Raw genomic sequence first — 7,810 nt, 5'->3', positions numbered from 1 at the left:
ATGGGGGGAAAAAAAAAGTGGATCAGGAGAAGATGTTAACTGACACTACAAAAATGTAATCCAAAAATCCAGACTTGAAATTCTACAGCAATGTTACTCAAAGTGTGATCTATTCACAGTGTAGTCCACAAACTCTTTATTATTGACCCATGATAAGTATAGAAATTGAGAGGAAGCATTTAGAAATGTTTATAGCAATTTAACATTATAATCTAGCATCCAAGCCTCTGGACAGTGGACTCATCTTATTGAATACAGTATAGCTATATTCAGGTCATCCAAAATCGTATCTGGCGTACGTGATGAATCACAGGTACTGTGAACTATTTATTAGTCAAGAGTAACAGAACCATGTTACAATTTATCTCAATTTAAGTATAATTAGTCATCCGTGACCCAAAAGTGTATAAAGTCTGGAATCTATTTCTTTCACCGAAAGATAAAGTCAGAAAACAGATCAGTTGTTGTTAGGGTATGGGTTTAGGGTGAAGACAGGGAGAGATACCTTACAGAGGGTACGAGGAAACTTGATTAATACGGTCCTTATGTTGCCTATGAGGATTATTTCGCAGATGTGCACATATGTCAAACTCATCAAATTGTAATCTCTCAATATGTGCATTTTATTGTACATAAATTATGCTTTAAAAACTGTAAACTTTTTTTTGGTAAACTTTTTCGAATAGAAAAAAGTTTAGGGATATCTGCTTCTGTTTAGGATTTAGAAAACTGCAAAGAATATTACTCCCACATTAATAACAAGAAAAAAGCTGAATAATCTACAGAAACATAACTTTTCTTGAACCCATTATCAAGCTGTGGTCACCAGGCAACCAAGTGACCCATTTTTCATGAGTGACTAGTCCTTCCAAGGGGATAGGAGATACGTGAACTGTGCATATTTGGCAGTGTCTGGAAGAAAGAAGTAGACACCACACAAGCCTGAAAGAAAGAAATCAAATAAATTTTAATGAATTTTTTTTTGCTGTACAACAAAGTGAATCAGCTGTATTTATACATATATTCCCATATTCCCTCCCTCCCGAGTCTCCCTCCCACCCTCCCTACCCCAGCCCTCTAAGTCATCACCCATCATCAAGTTGATCTCCCTGTGTTATGCAGCAGCTTCCCACTAGCTACCTATTTTACGTTTCATAGTGTATATATGTCAGTGCTATTCTCTTACTTTGTCCTACCTTCCCTTTCACCACCCCCCTCTTCCCTGTGTCCTCAAGTCCGTTCTCTACATCTGCATCTTTATTCTTGCCCTGTCACTGGGTTTATCAGTACCATTTTTTTAGATTCCATATATATGAGTTAGCATATGGTATTTGTTTTTCTCTTTCTGGCTTACTTCGCTCTGCATGACAGACTGTAGGTCCATCCACCTCACTACAAATAACTCAATTTCATTCCTTTTTATGGCTGAGTAATATTCCATTGTATATAGGTGCCACATCTTCTTTATCCATTCATTGGTTGATGGGCATTTAGGTTACTTCCATGTCCTGGCTATTGTAAATAGTGCTGCAACAAACATTGGGGTACATGTTTCTTTTTGGATTATGGTTTTCTCAGGGTATATGCCCAGCAGAGGGATTCCTGGGTCATATGGTAGTTCTATTTCTAGTTTTTTAAGGAACCTCCATACTGTTCTCCATAGTGGCTGCACCGAAAAGGCAAGTAGGGACAAGCAGGTCACTGTGGAATGGCTGGGACTGCAGACATAAAGGCAGCCTGCAGGTGCCCACAAGCTCTTCTCCACCAGCTGCTGATGAGAAAGAGTAGGGTTGTACAGTGGGCTGGGGAAAGACTCCCTGAGTAGCATGCAGGCAGGCAGGCATCAGGAGGTGATCAACAGAAGCAAGAAGACAGGCAGGAAACCTCACCTTCATTCCCACACCTTCCCCTCCGGTGAATCAGAAGCCTAAGCCACTGGGAAAGGGGCATAAGCCCTTTGACTCACAAGGGCACAGACAAAGATCCGTAGTTCTGGGAGATAAATAGAAGCACAATTTGTCTTCTTTGGGGAAAAACCTAGAAAACTCCAAAGCGCAGGCAAAAATTCCTTGCTGCTGGAGGAATGGTAGCATCAAAACTTCTGCCCCTCGGAGGGGCAAGAAATGGTCTTACATTCAGGATCTTACACTGACACAAAGCAGAGGGTTTGGGGGTTTTGGGGGGGAAGGAGGTTGTTTTTTTTTTTTGGTTTTTTGTTTTGTTTTTTACCACTAAGGAAGGATGATCATACTTTCCCACTCAAGACTAACTATAAATATAAGAGGTGGTGTGTTGGTAAAGGTTTAAGTACCAGTTCTCCAGGTTAAAATGTCCAGATTTGCAACTTTGTGGGAAATTTGCCTGCAGATTTGTAGGAAATTTGGCCAATTTCCATGATGCAAGTATGGCCACAATCTCCTATTTCAAACTATGTCCTATGACATCACTGAACCTGGAGTTAGAAAGAGACATGCACAGCTGGCTTTCATGAGCCCACATGAGACAGTTCCAGCACATCGTTGAATACAAAAAAAGAGAGTTTAGAAGATTGCCTTTCATCCCACATTTCAGCGGTACAGAGATAACTTACAGCTAATTCAGAAGCAGGAACACTGAGAAAAAATGTTCAACACTCACCCCAACCCTAAACACAAAGTAAGAGCAACATACTGCCACAAAAATTTGAAGCCTTAGATGCACTAAAGATAACAATGAGAAGAAAACCCACAGGATAGTGGAAAATATTTGTAAACAAAGTGACCAGCAAGGGATTAATCTCCAAAATATACAAACAGCTCATGTAGTTCAATATCAAACAATCAATCCAATCAAAAAATGGGCAGAAGACCTAAATAGACATTTCTCCAAAGAAGACATACAGATGGCCAAGAGGGACATGAAAAGATGCTCAACATCACTGATCATTAGAGAAATGCAAGTCAAAACCACAATGAGGTATCACCTCATACCAGTCAGAATGGCCATCATCAAAAAATCTAGAAACAATAAATGCTGGAGAGGGTGTGGAGAAAAGGGAAGCCTCCTGCACTGTTGGTGGGAATGTAAATTAATACAGCCACTATGGAGATTCCTTAGAAAACTAAAAATAGAACTACCGTATGACCCAGCAATCCCACTCCTGGGAGTGTATCCGGAGAAAACTGTACTTCAAAAGAATACATGCATCCCAGTGCTCATTGCAGCACTGTTTACAGTAGCCAGGACATGGAAGCAACCTAAATGTCCATCAACAGAGGAATGGATAAAGAAGATGTGGCACATATATACAATGGAATATTACTCAGCCATAAAAAAGAACAAAATAATGCCATTTGCTGTGACATGGATGGACCTAGACTTTGTGATAATGAGTGAAGTAAGTCAGACAGAGAAAAACAAGTATCATACGGTATCGCTTATATGTGGAATCTTTAAAAGTGGTACAAATGAACCTATTTATAAAACAGAATCAGAGTCACAGATGTAAAAAACAAACTTATGGTTACAAAGGGGTAAAGGGGCAGGGGCAGGGATAAATTAGGAGATTGGGATTGACATATACACACTACTATATATAAAATAGATAATTAAGAAGAACCTACGGTATAGCACAGCACTAAATTCTATTCAATGCCCTGGAATGACCTATGTATGTGGGAATAGAATCTAAAAATAAAGAGTGGATATATATATATATGTATAACTGATTCACTCTGCTGTACAGCAGAAACTAACACAACATTGGAAATCAACTCTACTCCAATAAAAATTAATTTTAAAAAAGATAACAACAGCAACAAAAAACTCAACCCCAGATCAATTTCTAACTATTGGCTCAACTCCCCATACTAACAGCCTAAAAGCCTAGGTGTAACAATTTCTAGGCTACTATTACCTCAGAATCTATTGTTCTTCTAGACGTAACGTCTAACATTCAGTCAAAAATTAAATGAGTCAGGTAAATCAAACCATTGTCAAGAGGCACAGAAATCAATAGAACAGATGTTGAAACTACTGAACAGTGACTTTAAAATAAGCATGATTAATATGGTAATAGATCTATTTTTAAAGGTGGACAAGATAGATAAACAGAAAATTTCTAATTCATTATCCTCTTTTCCTTATAGAAAAGAAAAATATCTTTTGCCATCAGTAGTAAAGTGTGTGTGCATGTGTGTGTGTTTTCCCCCTTTCCTTCCAATTTCTGGTATAATATCAGAAATAATAATACCAGAAATTGAAAGGAAAGGGGGAAAACACACACACACACACACACACACACACACACACACTTTGGCTTTGGAGCCAGAGAGGAGTTGGGTCACCACTAACTGTGTAACCTTAAGCAAGTTCACTTAACCTCTGAGAATTTCTTTTCCTTATTTGTGAAGTGCGTATAATTCAGACAGTTGTTGTGAGGATAAAACAACATGGTACATGTAAAGTCTTTAGCACATTTTAAATGCTCCGAAGAAAATGCCTGGTAAACAGTGGTTGCCAACGCTGTCATCATTAGCAATTACCGAGGATGAGTTCATTAAAAAGCAGAGCTGGTGTTGGCTGGATAGAACAAGTGCTATAGTTAAGAACAATATTAATATCACATATTCAGTTTTGAAAATGCTGCTTTGTGTCCAATGCATTTGGGTAAAACAACACAGTTTGAAGTACTGAGAGAATGGGCTTTATGTCTGGCAGACATCAGGGGAAAGCCCAGCCCTTCCACCAACCGATGGGGTGACTCAGGGAAGTCCCAAGGCCCCAGAGCATCCGGGCCCTTTGAGGATGTTGCAGGAGCAGGCTCACTGGCACAGGTAACCCACGGTAGCTCCTCCTCTTTTTACCTCCCCCGCAACTCACCTCTGACTTAGCGTGAACTAGTGAGGGACCTCCACCCTCACAGGCACCCCTAGAAGACAAGGCTCTTCCGCCTTGAAGCTCATCAGAGGAGGACTAGATGAGAAAAGGAAATTTAGTTCATCTGGTGAGATGAAAAAAAGAAACAGATAAATAACAACTCTCAATTTTCTTATTAAAAGCAAAATCTTATGTTTTGAAGTTTGATGAGATATCCACATGCACCCCTTAAAATAATTGTGTTCCCCCAAATGTTTCCAAATCCAAAGAAAACCTGAAGAGCAGTCACCTGAATGTTTTGATTTCTTTATTTCAAAGACTGAACTGATTCGCAGCACTTCCATTTTGACAGGAGCAACTGTAACCCGCCTCTAATGGGCTGGATGAGAGGGACAAGAAACAGCTCAGCCATCTCCAGAGACTGCCGTGATTTAAAAAACAAAACAAAACAAAAAAACTCAAGATGTTCAGCCATGTAGGAGGACATCCTTTGATAACAGAGGATCTCTGTATTTTCCAGATGACATTTATAATTATTATCATGCTAGAGTATTATACTTCATCAATAATAACAACAATAATAATAATACCAGAAATTGGAAGGAAAGGGGGACATACACACACACACACACACACACACACACACACACATCTGTAAAGAGTTTTATTACTTGGGGTTTTTTGCTTGCCTTCAAAACATTAGTGATTTTTTTAGATGTCATGCTTTTCTCTAGAAAATGTTCTTAAGCATTTGACAGATGTTAATGCTTGTTTGCTAACAAAGGCAGACAATAAAATGAAAGAATAAGCAGCCAATTAATTTGATAGAAAACTCAGAAATATTAATTCTTAGAAAGTGTTGGGAGTTGCAGAGTATCTGTATGCACTTCTGGCTGACTTATTTCCTCCTAATACAATCGTTTCTAGTTGGCTGGAATTATATATGTTAATGTTAGAAGGCTTCCTGCCCCCTCAGCCTGAAGCAGTTGGAAACCTTTGAACCAGACCTGGAGCTCACTTACTCAGGGAGCATCCCTACCTGAAAACTCTGGGGAGGATAGTCCTTCTCCCTCCCCACCTGGCCCCCTTGTGGCCACAGGGAGAAGCTTAAGAGAGGGAGGAGATGGAAGTGGTGCTAGGAAGAAGCAGAAGCCCTGTCTTCTTTCCCCCCATCCTCCTTTCTTTCTCCTACCTTCCCTCCCACCTAGGAGCGGATGAAGAAAGAGCCAAGGTGGTGCGACCCTAAAGCTGGACTGCCCAGGGCCACCCCTGTGTCCTGACTCCCGTGCAATAGATAGATAGATAGATAGATAGATAGATAGATAGATAGATAGATGATAGATAGATAGATGATAGATAGATAGATAGATAGATGATAGATATAGATAAGAATACAGTTATGGAGATAGATAGAGATAGAGATATGGATATAGATATATACATATATATGCATGCAGGATCTAAAAATTTATGAAAACTGTGAAGATCTACCAACAGTCTGGTCTACAACTGAGAAGTGAGGAGGGAAAGAAGGCACACTGTCTGGAGTCACGTCCTAGCCCCCCCACCTCCAGATGCAGGCTGGTCCTGACACCTCTTAGAATCCACATTCCTAAGACTAGCAGAGGGGGCTTCTGTGCAAGAGAGAGAACAGCGCCCCTGCTTGGGAGTCACCATCCTGCTGTGGTGGGAAATGCCTGCTCCAACAGTCACTTGCTGTGCAACTCTGGACAAGACCATAACCTTTCTGAGCTGTTATTTCCTCATCTATAAAATGGGGAAAATAGTCACGACAGCACGGTGCTGTAGAGAAGATTAAACAAAATACTGTAATGGGAAGCATTTGGTACGGCTCCTGACATCCTGCAGACTCTCTGTCCCTGGGTTATTAATGACCCCTCTCTGGATTAAATAGGCATGGTGAGAGCAGACATCCTTGCCGTGTCGCATCCCAATCTTAATTATGATGTCACGGTCGATTTTTCTTATTTAGCTAGATTCTTGTTTGACAGTAAGGGAGATGTCACCTCCCTATCTTACAAGACTGCTGTGAGAATCAGAGAGAGCACTTTGTAATCTATAGGTTATTGTACTTTAGTTATCAGCATTCATTAGCTCCCAGAAAGCAAAGGAACAAAACCAAGAACTATAGAAAAGTCCTAATACAATTGCCAAAATTATGTATGGCAAAAATAGAAATAAAGAATAGATAGCGATTACTGCTTTTTACTAATTCATAAAGTGGACTTATTATTTCCTCCACTGGTGGCTATATTGTCCTTTTGGAAATTGATGATCTACTCAGAGCCAAATTTTTTTTTTTTATCAAAGAATGTTGTAATTTTTAAAAGTCACTTTCTAACAACCCTCCGCTAAAGAATAAAATTTGAGGCTAAGTCAAGAGTTAATCGTTTTGGGGTATCTGGCATTCCTTCTCTTAATGTGACATTTGATGAGAAATTAGTGTCTAAGTCGGCTCTGCACAGGAAGAAATGGTCACCTAGTCCTGGACCTGATCTTAGCATGAGGCATGATTTCTTTCTATCAGTCTCTATCTTAAGGCCACATTTTATCTCAGAGCAACATTTAAACATGTCTACACACAGGAATTGTGTGTTTTCCACTCTCTCATTGCCTTGGTGAAAATTTACTTTCAAATCTATATATATTTTTCCCTTCTTACCTAGTTGGTAACAAAAAAGCTCTTCTTCCCTTAGAAGGAGGAATATCTCTTTGATGTCCAAATTTTCATTTGTGATTCAGAAACCTTCCTGGCCCCAAGAGTAATTTTAAATTCAAAGAGAAACTTGTTTGATAGGATTTTGCCTGCTTTTGTGTCTGTGTTGGGGGAAGGGAGAAACTTTTTTTTAATAATGATCAAACCCAGATATAAAACACTATAATTAGCTAATTCGACACCATGCCATCCAAGTGGTGCTCACTTTGAACTTTC

Source organism: Hippopotamus amphibius, chromosome 2 (genome assembly GCF_030028045.1).
Source record: "Hippopotamus amphibius kiboko isolate mHipAmp2 chromosome 2, mHipAmp2.hap2, whole genome shotgun sequence".
NCBI lineage: Eukaryota > Metazoa > Chordata > Mammalia > Artiodactyla > Hippopotamidae > Hippopotamus > Hippopotamus amphibius.
Note: the sequence above shows the minus strand (reverse complement) of the source record.